Source organism: Phyllobates terribilis, unplaced genomic scaffold (assembly GCF_046119375.1).
Source record: "Phyllobates terribilis strain yellow unplaced genomic scaffold, ASM4611937v1 Scaffold_3__8_contigs__length_932513732, whole genome shotgun sequence".
Lineage (NCBI taxonomy): Eukaryota > Metazoa > Chordata > Amphibia > Anura > Dendrobatidae > Phyllobates > Phyllobates terribilis.
Genome location: NW_027362763.1, coordinates 132,459,690 through 132,481,352, shown reverse-complemented (window position 1 = coordinate 132,481,352; position 21,663 = coordinate 132,459,690).

Below are 21,663 nucleotides of genomic sequence, written 5' to 3'. Positions count from 1 at the left end.
GGCACTAGGAGAGTGGCGCTATCTGCTTGAAGGGGCTCTCTACCCGGTAATTATCTACACGGATCACAAAAACCTGGCATATCTCCAAAATGCCCAGAGGCTCAATCCTCGCCAGGCCCGGTGGTCGTTGTTTTTTGCCCGCTTCGACTTCACTCTTCATTTCCGTCCGGCGGACAAGAACGTCAAAGCTGATGCCTTGTCTCGGTCTTTCCTGTCCTCCGATCAAGAGGAGGAACCTACGCACATCATCGACTCCTCCAAGGTGATGAATGTGGCTCCCTTGGATCTAACTCGTCTTCCACCCGGTAAGATGGTCATAGCTGTGCCAGATCGGGAGAGGGTTCTTCGCTGGGGACATTCTTCTAAACTAGCTGGCCATGCTGGCCAAAAAAAGACTTTTCAACTTATTGCCCGGCATTACTGGTGGCCTACCCTACGTAAGGACGTGGTAGACTTCGTCGCGGCCTGTTCATCCTGTGCTCGTAACAAAGTTCCCCGACATCTACCTGCCGGCCATCTCCTGCCCCTTCCCGTACCTGCTGCTCCTTGGCAACACATCGCTATGGACTTTATCACCGACCTTCCAGTTTCTGCCGGTTGTACCGTCATTTGGGTTGTCGCTGACCGTTTTTCTAAGATGGCCCACTTCATTCCCCTGCCTGGTCTTCCGTCTGCACCCGAGTTGGCTAAAGACTTTATCCGCCACATCTTCCGTCTCCATGGTCTGCCCCTCCACATCGTGTCGGATCGTGGGGTTCAGTTCACCTCTCGTTTCTGGAGAGCCACTTGTAAGCTGCTGGACATTACCCTGGATTTCTCCTCCGCTTACCACCCTCAGTCCAATGGTCAAGTGGAGCGGATCAATCAGATCTTGTCCAGCTACCTCCGGCACTTCGTGGATGCTCACCACTCGGACTGGGTGGATCTTCTACCGTGGGCCGAGTTCTCTTATAACAACCATGAGAGCGAGTCCTCTTCCAAATCCCCGTTCTTTATAGTTGGTGGCCAACATCCCCGGATTCCACTTCCTGTCTCCGTTTCTGTGGACAACCCTGCTGCGGAGTCTCTTGTCAGCGAATTTTCTACTATTTGGGAGAGCACCAGGTCCGCTCTTCTTCTCTCCTCTGAGCGGATGAAGAGATATGCTGATAAGAGACGTCTGGATCCGCCCCAATTTCCGTCCGGGAGACAAGGTTTGGCTCTCATCCAAACATGTGCGGCTCAAAATACCCTCCTACAAGTTGGGTCCTCGATTCATCGGCCCCTTCGAAGTCCTCAGGCAAATTAACCCTGTGGCCTACAAATTAAAACTCCCGGCCACCCTACGGATCCCCAACTCCTTCCACGTATCTCTCCTCAAACCCGTTGTCTTTAACTTTTTTTCCAAAAATCCAGGTGCCCCTCCTGCTCCGGTTTCCGCTGATGACATCTTTGAGGTAGAGAGTATTCTGGCCTCCAAGAGGGTAAGAGGAAAAACCTTTTTTCTGGTAGATTGGAAGGGGTTTGGTACTGAGGAGAGAACTTGGGAACCCAGGGAGAACATCAACGCCCCGCTTCTCCTTGAAAAATTTCTTTCTGGCCTAAAAAAGAGGGGGCCTAAAGGGGGGGGTACTGTAGCATCGACGTCTCTGCCCCGTTCTAGGCAGAGACGCCGTCCCTCTCACCTCCCCGCTCCTGGCGCGGCGTCCTCCAGCGCTGCTCTCCCCGCTGCTTCCGGCGCGCGCTCCTTCCCCGGCAGTGTGCTTAGGGCGCGCGCGCGCTCCCCCTCTCTTAAAGGGACCGCGCACGCCGTCCTAAGGAGTCCCCGGCCAATTGCCGGAGGACCTCCCATATAAAGGGCACCTCCTCCAAAATGGAGGTTCCCGAGCAATGTTGTTTGCACCTGTGTCTTACCTGTGCTTCAGCCCTCAGGTCCCGTTGCCAGTTACCTGCCAGATTCCTGCCAGCTTGCTGCCTTTGTCCTGCCTGATATCCAGTCACCTGCCTTCTAGCCTGAGGTCCGACGGTCTGCCTTCCAACTCCTGTCAGTCTGTCTATGGACCAGCTTGCCCGCTCACCTGGGAGCGCACACCTGTTACCTGCCTGCTAGCCTACCTGGAGGCTCCGCCGTCACGTGCTGTGACCATCTGCCTTTCCAGAGACTCCTGCCCGCTCACCTGGGAGCGCCGACCTGTTACCTGCCTGCTAGCCTACCTGGAGGCTTCGCCGTCACGTGCTGTGACCACCTACCATTCCAGAGACTCTCGCTTGCTCACCTGGGAGCACACATCTACCATCTGCCTGCTAGCCTACCCGGAGGCTCTGCCATCACAGGTCGTACCTACCCTTTACCCAGAGACTGCCCCGGTCACTTGCCGTAACTCCCTGCCCGTTCATCCAGAGACTGCCCCGGTCACTTGCCGTAACTCCCTGCCCGTTTATCCAGAGACTGCCCCGGTCACTTTCCATGACTTCCAGCCCGTCCACTCAGAGACTGTCCCGGTCACCTGCTGTGACTGCCTGCCCGTCATCCCTGATTGCCACACGCTCCCTTACAAGGACCGCCCCCTTGTATAGTAGCTCAGAGGTTCCGCCTCCCAGACCCGTTACATCCGGTTTCTGCTGAGGACGAGTTTGAGGTAGAGAACATTCTTGCCACCAAAAGGGTAAGAGGAAAGACCTTTTTTCTGGTAGATTGGAAGGGGTTTGGTCCTGAGGAGAGAACGTGGGAGCCCCGGGAGAACATCCATGCCCCTCTCATCCTAGCTAAATTTCTATCTGGCCTAAAAAAGGGGGGGCCTAAAGGGGGGGGTACTGTAGTGCCGGCGTCCCTGCCCTCTGATAGGCAGGGACGCTGTTCCCCTCACCGCTCTGCTCCGTGCCCGGCGTCCCTCTCCCGCTCTGCTGGCAGCGCGCGCTCCTTCCCGGCCACTGTGCTTAGGGCGCGCGCGCGCGCCCTCCCTCCCTCTTAAAGGGGCCGCGCGCGCCGTCCTAAGGAGTCCCCGGCCAATGGCCGGAGGACTTTACCATATATAAGGCACCTCCTCCAAAATGGAGGTGCCCGAGCAATGTTGTTGCACCGTTCTACTCTGCTTCAGCCCTCAGGTCCCGTTGCCAGTTACCTGCCAGTTACCTGCCAGATTCCTGCCAGCTTGCTGTCCTAATCCTGCCTGATTTCCTGTTACCTGCCTGCCTGCCTGAGGTCCGACGGTCTGCCTTACAACTCCGGTCAGTCTGTCTAAGGACCAACTTGCCCGCTCACCTGGGAGCGCACATCAGCTACCTGCCTGCTTGCCTGAGGTCCGACGGTCTGCCTTACAACTCCGGTCAGTCTGTCTATGGACCAGCTTGCCCGCTCACCTGGGAGCGCTTCTCCGCTACCTGCCTGCTTGCCTGCCCGGAGGTTCCGCTGTCACGTGCTGGGACCACCAGCTATTCCAGAGACTCTTGCCCGCTCACCTGGGAGCGCTTCTCCGCTACCTGCCTGCTTGCCTACCTGGAGGCTCCGCCGTCACGTGCTGTGACCACCTGCTATTCCAGAGACTCTCGCTTGCTCACCTGGGAGCACACATCCTCCATCTGCCTTGCTAGCCTACCTGGAGGTTCAGCCATCACAGGTCGTACCTACCCTTTACCTAGAGACTGCCCCGGTCACTTGCCGTGACCTCCAGCCCGTTCTTCCAGAGACTGCCCTGATCACTTGCCGTGACCTCCTGCCCGTACACCCAGAGACTGTCCCGGTCACCTGCTGTGACTGCCTGCCTGGTCGCCACCCGCTCCCTTACAAGGACCGCTCCCTTGTATAGTAGCCCAGAGGTTCCGCCTCCCAGATCCGTTACAAAAACATATTGTTTATTGTATCGGTAAGATGTATTGGTCCATTGTAATTTGGTGTTCTATTATTTTATTAATTTATTGATGTAGGTTCACAATACTAGAGAAAGCACAAGTCCTTTTTATTTATTTAATGGCCTTCGGCTTGGTCTCGAGCCATGGCGACTTGATAGATGAATGCTCTGTAGGAAGATCGATGTTGTGCAAGTCTAGATAAGTCCACCAGGGTCTTCTCTGCTGTTATATTGATAGAATAAAGCCATTAGGCTGCTGAACTTCATCTCCGCTTTGTTCCTTCCAATCTTCCGACCATGATGTCCTCCAGTGATTTCTCTATTCGTTTGATGTGTCCAAAGAAGGTAAGTCATAACTCGATGATCCTTGCTTTGAGTGACATGCCTGGCTTGATATTTGTTCCAAAATTGATTTGATTGTTCTTGTTGCCATCCAAGATATTGATAATATCATTCTCCAGCACCACATTTCAAATTTGTTGATTCTTCTTCTGTCTTGTTTCTTTATTGCCCAGGTTTCACATCTGTATGTTACCACAGAAAAGACCAAACTATGTACGAGGCGTGTGTTTGCCACACGTGAAATCTTCCTCAATTTGAAGACCTTGTGTAAACCCTTATGGTCAACGGGGTCCTCTTTCTCTCCTGTAGAGTGTAAGCTATTATGGTCAACAAGGTTCTCTCTCTCGTGTAGAGTGTAAGGTCTTAAGATCAGTGGGGTCCTCCCTCTCTACCCCCTTGTAAAGTGTAAGCTCTTATGATCAGCAGGGTCCTTTCTCTGTCTTCTGTAGAGTGTAATTGACGCGCCCCCTGGGCCGCATGGGGAACCCGGAACCGGGCCCTTTTTGTGGACGCTGGGGGTTGTAGTCACTGTGGCGGCAACCCGGTCCCGTGGCTCAGGGGTGGTTAAACCACTGGCAGTCTTTATAGGGTTTTTGTGATTTAATGTCCGACTACGCCACCCGTGGATTGCGGTCAGGGTGTACCGCCGCTGCAAAGCAGTCCGCTGAGGCCTTTGTGGTGTGTGCAGCTAAAGATGGGATAACTCCCCACGCGAAGAGTATGGCCTCAGGGCAGGGAATGTGGATGATGGGGGTGGTGGTGCACGGGCGTCCCAGCACTAGTAGTGCTGGTGCGTCGATGAAGCACAGAGACGTGGGGTTGCAGTTCAAGTTCTTTACTCACAGTTCTTTATATTCCAAGTCACTCCGCCGACAATGACTGCCCAAGCCGTGCTGCGTCCACCAGGTGCGGGGGCTCGGTCAACTCCAGAGTGGCAATTCCAGAGTGTGGCACAGGACTCCCTTCTATTCCTTTCTCTGGCCGTGCCCCACCAGTGACACTACATCTGTCCAGCTCCCGCGGGCCTTCTCTTGGGAGGGCTTTGTGCTCACCTCCCTGACCCTATGTGGTGTGCCTTTCTAGTAGGTGTAGCGAGGGGTCGCACCAAGATATGATCACGACCTCCGGTTCTTGGTTAAGGATTAGTCGCCTCTACCAACTTGGGATCCGGTACCCTGTTCTGCCAACCCGTCACCCGCAATCTCCTGGGTCCTTAGGGTTCCTTCTGCTTCCGTGTCTCTGGGCCTCTCTTGGTGTTCTGTTCCTTCTCACTTTCCTTTCTGTTCCTTTCTGTTTCTGTTCCTTTCCTCAGGCTCTGGCCTTCACTCTAGGCCTGCCTCGTGGAGATGGGCCCAGACTGAGCCACAGCTCCCTGTCAGCCCTCTCTGGCTAAACTCCTCTTCTCCTCACTCCTCTGACTGAACTCACTCAGAACTAAGATGGTGCCCACCTTTTATACCTCCCTCTCTGTGTATGAGCCCAGGTGACTTGCAACCAATGGGCTCCTACCTATGCCCAGAAACCCTCCGCCCCTGCTCCTACATCACTGGGTATTCCTCCCCCCTCCCCACTCCAGCCAGGGACAGATTCTGTCGTGCCTGCATTACTGTCTAATGGGAGCACCGTTGAGCTGTCCCCCGGAAATGGGGTGTGTGTGATGCATGCAGCTAAACGAGCCCTGGTCCACACACCATCCTTACCCAGGAGTGGAATATCACACCTCTGGCAGAGGTGCAATACCCCTGTAGTGGCCGAACCCTCGGGGCGCTACATAATCACTTATGGTCAGCAGGGGGCCTCTCTCTCCAGTAGAGTGTAAGCTCTTATCATCAGTGGGATTCTCCCTCTCTCTCTCCCGTAGAGTGTAGGCTGTTATGGTCAGAGGAGTCCTCTCCCTTCTGTAAAGTGTAAGCTCTTAAGGTCAGCAGGGTTCTCTCTGTCTTCTGTCGAGTGTAATCTCCTATGATCAGAAGGGTACTGTCTTCTGTAAAGTAAAAGCTTGTATGATCAACAGGGTCCTCCCTTTCTCTCCTGTAGAGTGTAAGCTCTTATTGTCAGTGGGGTCATCTATCTCTCTCCTGTTAAGTGCAAGCTCTTATTTTCAGCAGAGTCCTCTTTCTCACCTGAAGAAAGTAAACTCTTATGGTCAGCGGTAGCCTCTCTCTCCTGCAGAGTGTAAGCTCTTATGGTCAGCAGGGTCCTCTATCTCTCGTTCACTTGTAGAATTTAAGCTCTTAAAGTCAGTCTCTCTCTCTCTTTCCCCTGTAGAGTGTAAGCTCTTATGATTAGTGGGATCCTCCCTTTCTCTATTCTGTAGAATGTAAACTCTTATGGTCAATAGTGTCCCCCATCTCTCTCCTGTAGAGTGTAAGCTCTTATGGTCAGTGGGGCCCTCTCTTTCTCTCATAGAGTGTAAGCTCTTGTGCTCAGCAGGGTCCTCTCTCTCCTGTAGAATATAAGTTCTTATGGTCACCAGGTTCCTCTCTCTCTCTCCTGTAGAAAGTAAGCTCTTATAAATAGCAACATCCTCTCTCTAATGTAGAGTGTAAGCTCTTATCGTGAACGGGGTTTCTATCCCTATTTCTCTCCTCCACATGAATTTTCTGAGCAATTACAAACTTTCCAGTACTAACATTTGCGCAAATTTATTTATCGCAAATTTAATTTCTGGGAATAATTTAGAGAAGTTGTCAAAGTCGAATTTCAAATAATCAGCTCATTTTCCATATTTGGTTTCACCATATAAGTAATTGTCAAAACTAATAAAATAAATATCAAAATGTTCCATACCTGAAAGAGCAATAAAAAAAAAATCAAAATGGCAGAATGTTTTTTGCCAGGGTCAAATCCCCCAAAAAATTGGAATAAAAAAATATTATTAAGTCATATGGATACTAGTGATGGACGAGCACTAAAATGCTCGGGTGCTCAACGCTCGTTTGGAGCACATTGGAATACTCGGGTGCTCGACCCGAGCAACGAGCCGAATGTAAGTCTATGGGAAACTTGAGCATTTTTCAGGCAGCTCCCCCTGGCGGTCTGAAGGGGGCCTAAAAATTGCCCAAATCGATGGGAAAAGTGCTCAAATGACATGGAAACAGCATGGGGAAGATCCCTGGAAGCATTTCTGACTCCCAGGTCACTTCTGTCAACAACGTTGTCAGAAGTATTATGCCACTCTTGCGGACTCACAATAAAACATACATAAACAAAATCGAAATGGATTTTCCTGGGAAATCTGTTAAGGAACATCCTTTCCAGGGTAATGACTTGTGTATAAAGCAAAATAAATAACCAAAAATGCTTCTCCGCACTTTGGGCTATGTTGACAAGTAGCGTTTTTGGTGTGTTTTTGCACTTTTGCATTGCTTTCAACCATGACAAATGCATTCACCAGGAAATATCACTTTAACATTTTACAACCTTATCTGGCCATGTGGTGTGTGACATCATCAGACACATCGTGTTTCATTTATGAGGGAGGGACTTTGAAAGTCACAAAGCCTATTTTTATAGGGCTATCAGGCGTCCTGTACTATTCTTAAAGGACCAGCAGTCGGCCCTCACTATTCTTAGAGAGCCATTAGCCGGCTATGTTTTATTGTTCAAGTTACTAAAGAGTGGGTCTCCTATACTGTTATTGCCTATGCAGTGAGTGGCATGGCTGCCAAAATTTGGACGCACCCCAATACCACTTTGAAAATTTGGATGCACCCCAATACCACTTTGAAGAAACTTAGAGGAGGGCTTCCTGAAAACAATGTTCCCATCATAAGGAAGTAAGTCTCCCATTGTGTTTGCCTATGCAGTGAATGCAAGGGTTGCCAAAAATTTGGAGGCACTCCAATGCCCCTTGGAATAGATGTGGAGGTCAGAGGGCCTCCTGAAAACAATGTTCCCATTATTAGGAAGTGGGTCTCCCATTGTGTTTGCCTATGCAGTGAATGCAAGGGTTGCCAAAAATTTGGAGGCACTCCAATGCCCCTTGGAAGAGATGTGGAGGTCAGAGGGCCTCCTGAAAACAATGTTCCCATTATTAGGAAGTGGGTCTCCCATTGTGTTTGCCTATGCAGTGAATGCAAGAGTTGCCAAAAATTTGGAGGCACTCCAATGCCCCTTAGAATAGATGTGGAGGTCAGAGGGCCTCCTGAAAACAGTGTTCCCATTATTAGGAAGTGGGTCTCCCATTGTGTTTGCCTATGCAGTGAATGCAAGGGTTGCCAAAAATTTGGAGGCACTCCAATGCCCCTTGGAAGAGATGTGGAGGTCAGAGGGCCTCCTGAAAACAATGTTCCCATTATTAGGAAGTGGGTCTCCCATTGTGTTTGCCTATGCAGTGAATGCAAGAGTTGCCAAAAATTTGGAGGCACTCCAATGCCCCTTAGAATAGATGTGGAGGTCAGAGGGCCTCCTGAAAACAGTGTTCCCATTATTAGGAAGTGGGTCTACCATTGTATTTGCCTTTGCAGTGAATGCAAGGGTTGCCAAAAATTTGGAGGCATTCCAATGCCCCTTGGAAGAGATGTGGAGGTCAGAGGGCCTCCTAAAAACAATGTTCCCATTATTAAGAAATGGGTCTCCCATTGTGTTTGCCTATGCAGTGAATGCAAGGGTTGCCAAAAATTTGGAGGCACTTCAATGCCCCTTGGAAGAGACGTAGAGGAGGGCCTCCTGAAAACAAAGTTCCCATTATTAAGAAGTGAGTCTCCCATTGTGTTTGCCAATGCAGTGAACGCAAGGGCTGCCAAAAATTGGGAGGCACTCCAATGCCCCATGGAGGAGACGTGGAGGAGGGCCTCATAAAAAAATGTTCCCATTAGAAAGGAGCGGGTCTCCTATACTTGTAATGCCCATGCACTAAGTGTATGGACTGGCAAACATTTACCCTTGGGGGGTATACATGAACATACTCTATAAAAAATTATCTTACGGGCATCATAAACACCCTTTAAAAAAATTATGTAGGTGTTGCATTACGGACCACGGTCACCCTGGTGATATGGTGGTGGAGGATGAGGAGAGGAGGAGGACAAGAGCACATAGCTAAAATCAGGAAGAGTATACCCATGTGTGGGTGAGAAGAGGTGCATAGGAATAAGCCTGCCCAAAAAAGTCTGGATTTGAGTTTATGTTACACTGCTATCATTCGGTGGTGTTGAGAAGTCTGGCCCAATGCAGCCCTTGTTCATTTTTAGAAGAATCAGCCTGTCAGCATTTTCAGTTGACAGGCGGATACTCTTATAAGTTATAATTCCACCAGCGGCACTAAAAACCCGCTCTGATAAACCACTAGCGGCAGAGCAGGCTAGGACCTCCAAGAGAGAGAGAGAGACAGTTCATTCCACGCATCCAGCTAGGATAACCAATAATTATAAGGCACAGAGGAATCACGGAGGATGTTGGTACGGTCAGCAAGGTACTCCCTCAGCATCTTCCTAAACTATGCATTCCTTGTCAGAGTACCCCGCGCCTCAGGGCTTGTGCGATGGGAGGGGCTGAGAAAATTCTCCCAGAACTTTGACAGTGTTTCCCTGCCTCTGCTGGATTGAAGTTGTGTCTCTCTCATCTGTACTCCTTGGTTGTCCAACGAACTGTGACCTCTGCCGCCAGCGTTTTCAGATGGGAATTTTTTTAATTGTTCCGCAACAAGGGCCTTCTGATACAGCCCCATTTTTGTAGACCTGTCTGCCTCAGGAATAAGAGATGTAAAGTTATCCTTGTAGCATGGGTCTAGAAGTGTCACCAAACAGTAATGACTGTCACCCAAAATTTTGAGAATGCGAGGGTAATGGGAAAGGCAGCATAACAGAAACGCAGCCATGCGTGCCAGACTGCTAACAGGCAAGACTTCCGTGTCCTCACCAAGAGAATGACTGACCATGCTCTCCTCCTCCTCCTCTCTATGGTCTGGCCATCCACGCTGAACAGACAGTATGACAGTTGTGCAGGTAGTACCGTCTATAGCGCATGAAACTAGCTCCTGTTCTTCCTCCTCCTCCTCTTCCTCATTACCACCCAATCCACATTGGGATGAGATGAGGCTGGGCTGTGTGTAATCACCCTGTATGGTTCCTTACTCCATCTCATCGTGCTCCGCCTGCAATGCATCCTCTTTGTGAGCAGAGAGCATTTCAGAAGACAGAGAAGTGGGATTGTGATGCTATTTAAGGCGTCATCGCCGCTCACCATCTTGGTGGAGTCCTCAAAGTTTTAGAGGATGGTACATACAGTATGTCTGACATCCATGTCCACTCCTGAGGTTTTATGTGTGGAGTCTGAACTGAATACCGACGGCCTTGTTGATGCTGGTACTCAATAACTGCCCTCTTCTGCTCACAAATCCTTCCCAACATCTGCAGTGTAGAGTTCCAATGTGTGGTGACATCACATACCAGTCTGTGAGCCGGAAGCTGCAAACGCTGCTGAAACAAAGCAAAGGGTGGCAGAAGCTGTAGGTGACTTTCTAAAATGGGCACACAGGGGGCTTACTTTAACAAGCAGATCTGGCAGCTCCGGATAGGATTTGAGAAACCGCTGAACCACGAGGTTAAGCACATGGGCCAGGCATGGTACGTGTGTGAGCTCGCCTCAGAGCCGCCACCAGGTTCCGGCCATTGTCACACACGACCATGCCTGGCTGTAGGTTCAGCGGTGTGAGCCACAGATCTGCTTGCTCTTTCAGTGCTGTTCACAACTCTTCAGCATTGTGCGGTTTGTCACCTATGCATATTAACTTCAGCACAGCCTGTTGCCTCTTGGCCGAGGCAGTACTGCAGTGCTTCCAGCTTGTGACTGATGTGGTCATTTCGGAGATGGAGGCTGAAGAGGAGGAGGAGGCTGAGGAGGATGAGGTGCAGCAGCTGTAGACTGTGGGGGCAACCCTGATTGACCCAGGGCCCGTAATCCTTGGCGTCGGGAGGACGTGTTCCGTCCCAAGGTCCGACTGGGTCGCGGTTTCCACTATGTTAATCCAGTGTGCCGTCAAAGAGATGTACCGTCCCAGCCAACAAGCACTTGTCCATGTGTCTATGGTTAGGTGGACTTTCCCGGCAACTGCATTGAGGGCACGGCTAATGCTTTGGGAAACATGCTTGTGTAATGCTGGGATGGCACACCGGGAGAAATAGTGGCGACTGGGGCAGAGTACTGAGGGACGGCCGCCGCCATCAGGTTGCGGAATGCTTCCATCTCCAAGAGCCTAAAAGGCAACATTTCGAGCGCAAGCAGTCGTGAAATGTGGGAATTTAGTAGTGTGGCCTGTGGAGCGTTGGCTGCGCATTTGCGCTTGCGTTCCAAGGACTGGGGTATAGACAACTGAACGCTGTGCTGGGACAAGGACGTGGACATGCATCCTGATGCTGCTACTTGAGAGTGTGCAACGATAGGTGCAGGGCAGGAGGCATCTTCGCATGCACCATGGACAGGGGATTGGATTGCTTGCACAACAGTGGAAGAAGCAATGGTGCCACCCGCAGACACTGTTACTGGACCCTGAGGTTCGGCCCACAAAGTCGGGTGCTTTGCTGCAGTGTGCCTGATCATACTGGTGGTGGTCAGGGTGCTAGTTTTGCCACCCCTGCTGATGCTGGCCTGGCAGGTGGTGTAAATGGCCTTTTTTGGGGTTATCAGCAGAGTCTTTAAAAAACAACCAGACTCGGGAAGACCTAACAGTTGTGCTGGCAACTTCCTTCGTGTTGGTGTTACGGGGAACGTTTGTCTGTCTTCTGCCACCACACTGCTTCTTCCTGCCTGTTGGGGTGCTCTGCCTCCCTCCCCCTGTGTGATGCTGTCCTCACTCTCCATGTCTTCCTGCCAGCTTGGGTCAGTTACTATATCATCCACCACCTCGTCTTCCACTTCCGCACCCTGGTCCTCCTCCTGACTTTCTGGCAATTGTGTCTCATCATCATCCACCTCTTGTGACACTTTCCCATCTTTGCGTTCTTGTGACCGTGGCGGCTCAAATATTTGGGCATCGCTACATGCGATCTCCCCTTGTCCGCTTCAAGTGGACCGGGTGAGAGGCCGAATCTATAAATGGAAAAGTGAACAGCTCTTCAGAGTGTCCAAGTGTGGGATTAGTTGTCTCTGGGCACTTGGCATGGTGGGAGGAAGGAGGATCAGGTTGAGGAATATGCAGTCCAGACTCACGACTACTGAGACTTGACTGTGTGGAAGACAGGGTTGTGGTGGCTAAGTGACTGGAAGAATTATCCGCTATGAAACCAATAACCTGTTGACACTGCTCTGGGTTCAATAGTGGTGTGCTGCGGTCCCCTAGGAATTGGGACAGGAAGGTCAGGCGAGCACATGTGGGTGTTTGTTGTGGCACAGTTTCAGCTTGCCCACAGTCTCGGCCTCTGCATGCACCATCACCATCACGTCCAGTTCCCTGTCCCTTGCCACACGCCTTTCCCATTTTAAATAGGGGACAATATCTTCCACGCTCACTACAAATGGCTGAATTTGGAGCAAAGTTATATGTAATCCGTGTGATGGAGAAACCACAGTTTTAAATACCGGACCTGTAGGTAACTATTTTGAACAGCAAACTGGTGTTAAAAACTTTGCTGACACATTGAAAAAAATTTAGAATGGAGGCCAGAAAAGGCAGAATTTTCAGAAAACGTATATGCGATCCGTTTGACAGCCAAACCACAATTTTAAATACCTGGCCTGTAGATAACTATTTTGAACAGCAAACCGGTGCCAAAAACTTTGCTGACACAGCAAAGGCAGTCATCCAGCCAGAGATGTCCGGAAACATGGAGGACCTGCTTAAGCATCTATTGCAGGCACAGTAGGCGCAACAAACGCAGCACCAGCAGCAGCAAGCACAGTTCCAGCAGCAGCTACAGCAACAACAGGCACAGCAGGCACAGTACCAGCAGCAGCACCTGCAGAGCCAGCAGAGCATGCAGCAGAAGCACCAGGAGATGACCAAATTGTTGCTGCAACAGATTCAGTTGCAGCAAAAGGTGAAGCAGCAGCACCAGCAAAAGCAGCAGCAGATTCAGCTTCTGGCGGCCCACCCCCAGGGCTCACTGATGACTCCCATGTTAGGAAGGCGGTAAGATGGGCCATGCAGAAGATGACCCCCGAGGATGACGAGGATGATGCAGAAACCTTTCTGACAGTCTTTGAGAGGGTGGCTTGTCGGGAGAGACTTCCACAAGAACAATGGGCCGAGGTTCTGGCGCCATATTTGTCGGGTGAACCCCAAAAGGCATATTACGTCTTGGCACTGCATAATGTCAAGGAATATGCCAAGCTCAAGACAGAGATCTTAGCATGCCCAACGAGTCCACCACTGGGCGTATGCCAGCGACAAACCCCCTCGCTCGCAGATGTTTGACCTACTGCATCTCGTTCAGAAGTATTTGCAGTCAGAGTCCTGCACTCCAGCCCAGATGGCTGTGCGGGTGGTGATTGATAGATTCGTGCACTCCCTTCCCAAGTTGGTACAGCCTTGGGTTGCCCAGAGCGATTACCAGAATGCAGATGACTTCATCGGTCTGGTAGAGAGGTATCAGGTGGTTGAGAAATCCCTCGGGAAACCGGATATAGCCACTTCTCCATACTGGGATACCCAAAAGGGGGTGGGTTCACCATGAAAGGGGTCTAGAGCCACCACAGGGGGTCGTCCCACTCCCACTGAAGGTGCCAAAAGGACTGTTGTTAAAGATATAGTCTGTTGGCGGTGTCACAACCCTGGACACGTATCCACCCAGTGTCATATGTCCCATGAACCCATGGACTGCAGCCTAAGAAGACGGGGTTCCTATTATGCTTATCCAGCCTACAGTGCAGACTGTCGACCCAGCGAGGGGCCGCAAGTATGTGCAGTATCCATTAATGGAGTAAAGGTGCTTCCACTGTTAGACTCTGGGAGTCTGGTGACCTTAATCAGAGCTACCATTCCCCACCAGTTAATTCCTTCCAAAACTGTGGGCATTCGGTGCATCCATCCATCGTGTTTCATTTATGAAGGAGGGACTTTGAAAGTCACAAAGCCTATTTTTATAGGGCTATCAGGCGGCCTTTACATTCCTTGTCAGAGTACCCCACGCTCAGGGCTTGTGCGATGGGAGGGGCTGAGAAAATTTTCCTAGAACTTTGACAGTGTTTCCCTGCCTCTGCTGGATTGAAGTTGTGTCTCTTTCATCTGTACTCCTTGGTTGTCCAATGAACTGTGACCTCTACCGCCAACGTTTTCAGATGGGAATTTTTGTAATAGTTCCGCAACAAGGGCCTTCTGATACAGCCCCATTTTTGTAGACCTGTCTGCCTCAGGAATAAGAGATGTAAAGTTCTCCTTGTAGCATGGGTCTAGAAGTGTCACCAAACAGTAATGACTGTCACCCAAAATTTTGAGAATGCGTGGGTAATGGGAAAGGCAGCGTAACAGAAACTCAGCCATGCGTGCCAGACTGCTAACAGGCAAGACTTCCGTGTCCTCACCAAGAGAATGACTGACCATGCTCTCCTCCTCCTCCTCTCTATCCTCTGGCCATCCACGCTGAACAGACAGTATGAAATTTGTGCAGGTAGTACTGTCTATAGCGCATGAAGCTAGCTCCTGTTCTTCCTCCTCCTCCTCTTCCTCATTACCACCCAATCCACATTGGGATGAGATGAGGCTGGGCTGTGTGTAATCACCCTGTATGGTTCCTTACTCCTTCTCATCATTCTCCACCTGCAATGCATCCTCTTTGTGAGCAGAGAGCATTTCAGAAGACGGACAAGTGGGATGGTGATGCTAATTAAGGCGTCATCGCCGCTCACCATCTTGGTGGAGTCCTCAAAGTTTTGGAGGATGGTACATACAGTATGTCTGACATCCATGTCTACTCCTGAGGTTTTATGTGTGGAGTCTGAACTGAATACCGACGGCCTTGTTGATGCTGGTACTCAACAACTGCCTACTTCTGCTCACAAATCCTTCCCAACATCTGCAGTGTAGAGTTCCAATGCGTGGTGACATCACATACCAGTCTGTGAGCCGGAAGCTGCAAACGCTGCTTAAACAAAGCATAGGGCGGCGGAAGCTGTAGGTGACTTTCTAAAATGGGCACACAGGCGGCTTACTTTAATAAGCAGATCTGGCAGCTCCGGATAGGATTTGAGAAACCGCTGAACCACGAGGTTAAGCACATGGGCCAGGCATGGTACGTGTGTGAGCTCGCCTCAGAGCCGCCACCAGGTTCCGGCCATTGTCACACACGACCATGCCTGGCTGTAGGTTCAGCGGTGTGAGCCACAGATCTGCTTGCTCTTTCAGTGCTGTCCACAACTCTTCAGCATTGTGCGGTTTGTCACCTAAACATATTGTCTTCAGCACAGCCTGTTGCCGCTTGGCCTAGGCAGTACTGCAGTGCTTCCAGCTTGTGACTGATGTGGTCATTTCGGAGATGGAGGCTGAAGAGGAGGAGGAGGCTGAGGAGGATGAGGTGCAAGAGCTGTAGACTGTGGGGGCAACCATGATTGACCCAGGGCCCGAAATCCTTGGCATCGGGAGGACGTGTTCCATCCCAAGGTCCGACTGGGTCCCGGTTTCCACTATGTTAATCCAGTGTGCTGTCAGAGAGATGTACCGTCCCAGCCAAGAAGCACTTGTCCACGTGTCTATGGTTAGGTGGACTTTCTCGGCAACTGCATTGAGGGCACGGCTAATGCTTTGGGACACATGCTTGTGTAATGCTGGGACGGCACACCGGGAGAAATAGTGGCGACTGGGGACAGAGTACTGAGGGATGGCCGCCGCCATCAGGTTGCGGAATGATTCCATCTCCACGAGCCTAAAAGGCAACATTTCGAGCGCAAGCAGTCGTGAAATGTGGGAATTTAGTAGTGTGGCCTGTGGAGCGTTGGCTGCGTATTTGCACTTGCGTTCAAAGGACTGGGGTATAGACAACTGAACGCTGTGCTGGAACAAGGACGTGGACATGCGTCCTGATGCTGCTACTTGAGAGTGTGCAACGATAGGTGCAGGGCAGGAGGCATCTTCGCATGCACCATGGACAGGGGATTGGCTTGCATGCACAACAGCGGAAGAAGCAATGGTGCCACCCGCAGACACTGTTCCTGGACCCTGAGGTTCGGCCCACAAAGTCGGGTGCTTTGCTGCCTTGTGCCTGATCATGCTGGTGGTGGTATGGGTGCTAGTTTTGCCACCCCTGCTGATGCTGGCCTTGCAGGTGGTGCAAATGGCCTTTTTTGGGGTTATCAGCAGAGTCTTTAAAAAACAACCAGACTCGGGAAGACCTAACAGTTGTGCTGGCAACTTCCTTCGTGTTGGTGTTACGGGGAACGTTTGTCTGTCTTCTGCCACCACACTGCTTCTTCCTGCCTGTTGGGGTGCTCTGCCTCCCTCCCCCTGTGTGATGCTGTCCTCACTCTCCATGTCTTCCTGCCTGCTTGGGTCAGTCACTATATCATCCACCACCTCGTCTTCCACTTCCGCACCCTGGTCCTCCTCCTGACTTTCTGGCAATTGTGTCTCATCATCGCCCACCTCTTGTGACATTTTCCCATCTTTGCGTTCATGTGACCGTGGCTGCTCAAATATTTGGGCATCGCTACATACGATCTCCTCTTGCCCGCTTCAAGTGGACCGGGCGAGAGGCCGAATCTATAAATGGAAAAACAGCTCTTCAGAGTGTCCAAGTGTGGGATTAGTTGTCTCTGGGCACTTGGCATGGTGGGAGGAAGGAGGATCAGGTTGAGGAATATGCAGTCCAGACTCACGACTACTGAGACTTGACTGTGTGGAAGACAGGGTTGTGGTGGCTAAGTGACTGGAAGAATTATCCGCTATGAAACCAATAACCTGTTGACACTGCTCTGGGTTCAATAGTGGTGTGCTGCGGTCCCCTAGGAATTGGGACAGGAAGGTCAGGCGAGCACATGTGGGTGTTTGTTGTGGCACAGTTTCAGCTTGCCCACAGTCTCGGCCTCTGCATGCACCATCACCATCACGTCCAGTTCCCTGTCCCTTGCCACACGCCTTTCCCATTTTAAATAGGGGACAATATCTTCCACGCTCACTACAAATGGCTGAATTTGGAGCAAAGTTATATGTAATCCGTGTGATGGAGAAACCACAGTTTTAAATACCGGACCTGTAGGTAACTATTTTGAACAGCAAACTTTTCTGACACATTGAAAAAAATTTAGAATGGAGGCCAGAAAAGGCAGAATTTTCAGAAAACGTATATGCGATCCGTTTGACAGCCAAACCACAATTTTAAATACCTGGCCTGTAGGTAACTATTTTGAACTGCAAACCGGTGCCAAAAACTTTGCTGACACACTGAAAAAAATTAGAATGGAGGTCAGAAATGGCAGAATTTTCAGAAAACATATATGTGATCCGTGTGATGAATAAACCACAGTTTTAAAAACCGGACCTGTAGGTAACTATTTTGAACAGCAAACCGGTGTCAAAAACTTTGCTGACACACTGAAAAAAAATTTGAATGGAGGCCAAAAATGGCTGTATTTTCAGTGCAATTATATGTGATCCTTGTGACGGACAAACCACAGTTTTAAATAGCTGCATTTTTAGTGCTGTAATATGGAAATTACCTGCAGTGCCAATAAGCAAATGGCGCAGAAAAACGGTGTTCTCTGGATAGCTTTTTAAGCAAATAATGAGGATTAAGATCCAAAAAAAATTATTCCTGGCCCCTGAGACCTGGACCTTTGTCTAGAAATATCTAACAGCAGCAGAAGGCAGAACTGGAATGGAGCCTCTTGTGCTATATGCACTGCAGTCTGCTATATACCCTGCCTGTCTGCCTATATACACTGCTTGACTGATATCTCTGCAGATGAATTAGTCCTCAGAAAGACTGTTTGTTGAGATAGATATATGTAATGTACTTGTTTTCTCCCTACACTACCTAATACACAACCAAATCTCTCCCTAGCTCAGCAGCACCTCTCCCTACACTGCCTGATTGTGAAGTAGACTGACGAGCATAGTGGCGCCTGGTCTGATATAGACCTGATGACGCTGTGCGGCCAGCCAATCACTGTAATGCCACTACCAACATGGCTGCGGCATTACAGTGAGTGGCAGGCAATCCCTGCATGTTGATTGGCTCTCTAAAAAGCGCCAAACATGCAGGGAGGGGACCTATGGATCAACTGGAGTATCTCACAAGTACTCGGCAACCTCCGAGCATCTTCGAGTACTGAGATGCTCGGGCGAGTACCGAGTACTTGCGAGTATGCTCGCTCATCACTAATAGATACCAAAATGCTCCCAATAAAAACTGTTGTTCATCCCACAAAAAAAATCCCTTAAACAATTTTATTGTTTTCCTTTTTTTCCAATGTGACAGAGTCACTGGTATGATTTATGAAGGGAGGTATGTGTCACACAGGTTGCTAGCCTGTGTAAACTGAAACCAATAAACTTTCTGCCAGCATGTTATATACTGGAGGGTTAACTCACTCAAAGGGCGTGGTTTTAGGGGAATGGCATAGTGATGGGAGGGACGTCATTCCCCATACTTCCACTTAAAGGTGTGGCTGAGCAACGTTTTAAATGTTTAGTCCTTTTTTTTTTTCTCTGTGTTGTGTTTGGAGAGGCAAGATCTCCAGACTGGACAGCCACAGCTCAGGGTGGAGCAGAAGGCTGGACATAACCTGTGTGGGCGAACCGCACACACATATGGACTGTGCTACAGTTTATCTTTTGTTTTGTTGTTTTGCCAAGTAAGGCTGTGTTTATTTTGCAGGAGTGCAAAATAATAAAGCCTGGAGTGCAGGTTTAATAAAGCCTGCAAAGAAAACCCGGGTTCCTAAGTCTACTTCTGGAAGTGGCCGAGCGAGTCGGCCTACCACAGTTGGTGGAGAGTGCTGGCAAGATTCCAGGAACACGTGTACCTGCCACAGAGAACAGTGGATGTCCTGGGTGAAGGCAGTCATCCAGCCAGAGATGTTCGGAAACATGGAGGACCTGCTTAAGCATCTATTGCAGGCACAGCAGGCGCAACAAACGCAGCACCAGCAGCAGCAAGCACAGTTCCAGCAGTAGCTACAGCAACAACAGGCACAGCAGGCACAGTACCAGCACCAGCACCTGCAGAGCCAGCAGAGCATGCAGCAGAAGCACCAGGAGATGACCAAATTGTTGCTGCAACAGATTCAGTTGCAGCAAAAGGTGAAGCAGCAGCACCAGCAGAAGCAGCAGAAGCAGATTCAGCTTCTGGCGGCCCACCCCCAGGGATCACTGATGACTCCCATGTTAGGAAGGCAGTAAGACAGGCCATGCAGAAGATGACCCCCGGGGATGACGAGGATGATGCAGAAACCTTTCTGACAGTCTTTGAGAGGGTGGCTTGTCGGGAGAGACTTCCACCAGAACAGTGGGCCGAGGTTCTGCGCCATATTTGTCGGGTGAACCCCAAAAGGCATATTACGTCTTGGCACTGCATAATGTCAAGGAATATGTCAAGCTAAAGACAGAGATCTTAGCATGCCCAACGAGTCCACTACTGGGCGTATGCCATAAATAAGGGAGTGCCGAAGCAGAAAACAACGATCACATGGCCATAATATGTAAAATGTGTATAAACTTTATTGAAAAATTCTTTACATACAAAGTAAAAAATGGAGCAAAATGTCCAGGGAGACAAATGAGTACCAAATCAACATACAAATCGTTAAAACATGAGTAAAAACAGGCAGGCAGCATAAGAAATGCAGGAATCTCGTCTCACAACTACCATCCTCCCCATTATCAAATGCTTAGGAGACTCTAGCAAATATGAAGGGACACCATGACGAAACATCAATATACATTATATTATAAATAGCCATGTCCCAGGGGTAAACATCCCTATCCTCACATAATCAAAAAATCATGCATAATTACCTAGGTGGGAGACTGAGAGCCTGCACAATGCGTGCTTCCCCGACGCACGTTTCGGCGCTATTGCCTTTCTCAAGGGGACAAGGCGTATGCCAGCGACAAACCCCCTCGCTCGCAGATGTTTGACCTACTGCATCTCGTTCAGAAGTATTTGCAGTCAGAGTCCTGCACTCCAGCCCAGATGGTTGTGCGGGTGGTGATTGATAGATTCGTGCACTCCCTTCCAAAGTCGGTACAGGCTTGGATTGCCCAGAGCGATCCCCAGAATGCAGATGACTTTATCGGTCTGGTAGAGAGGTATCAGGTGGTTGAGAAATCCCTTGGGAAACCGGATATAGCCACTTCTCCATACTGGGATACCCAAAAGGGGGTGGGTTCACCATGAAAGGGGTCTAGAGCCACCACAGGGGGTCGTCCCACTCCCACTGAAGGTGCCAAAAGGACTGTTGTTAAAGATATAGTCTGTTGGCGGTGTCACAACCCTGGACACGTAGCCACCCTGTGTCATATGTCCCATGAACCCATGGACTGCAGCCTAAGAAGACGGGGTTCCTATTATGCTTATCCAGCCTAGAGTGCAGACTGTCGACCCAGCGAGGGGCCGCAAGTATGTGCAGTATCCATTAATTGAGTAAAGGTGCTTCCACTGTTAGACTCTGGGAGTCTGGTGACCTTAATCAGAGATACCATTCCCCACCAACTGATTCCTTCCAAAACTGTGGGCATTCGGTGCATCCACAGTGATGACAAGGACTATCCCATGGCCACAGTGACAGTCGGAACAGACTGTGGCGCCCAGTCCCACGAGGTAGGGATGGTTAAGGACCTGATACATCCCATCATACTGGGCCATGATTTTTCTTTATTTTGGGACTTGGGGTGGAAGGGAACCAGGCTAAGTAGCATGGTAAAAAACCAGCTACCTGGAGAAGAACCCCAGATGAAGTTTCAAATGGATGAGTTCCCACTGTGCATCCTTGCCGGCAGTGAGAGCGAGACGGTGACTGAGAAGGCCGACCTCCTTGAGTTAGATGTGTTTGGAGAAAACTTTGGGACTGCTCAAGTTTGGGACCTGACTTTAAAGGGGGCATTTGACCATGTTAATGTATTTAATGGGGTTGCCCAAGAGCTGGGGGTCGATACAAGATTCCCCCACTTTGCAGTTCAGGGAGAGTTTCTATATTGGGTGGCTAAACTAAGTGGCGGTGAGACAGTGGAACAGCTGTTAGTGCCGGACCTACTGACAGAGGGTACTGGATAGGGAACACTCACATATTCTGGGGGGACACCAAGAAGTGGGAAAAACTCAGGAGAGAATAGTGAGGAGGTTTTATTGGCCAGGATGATACTGGGAGATCTTAAACTATTGTTTGTCCTGCCCCATCTGCCAGATAACCGCGCCCATCTCCCAATTCCATTGCCCCTTATTTCCACTACCTGTGATAGAAGTTCCCTTTGAGAGGATTGCCATGAACCTCATGGGCTCCTAAGTTAAATTGGCCCAGGCCACCAATATATCTCGGTCATCATGGACTATGTGACCCTGTATCCCCAAGCGGTACCCTTAAGGAACTCATCCAGTAGGAGCATAGCTCGGGAACTTGTCCACAT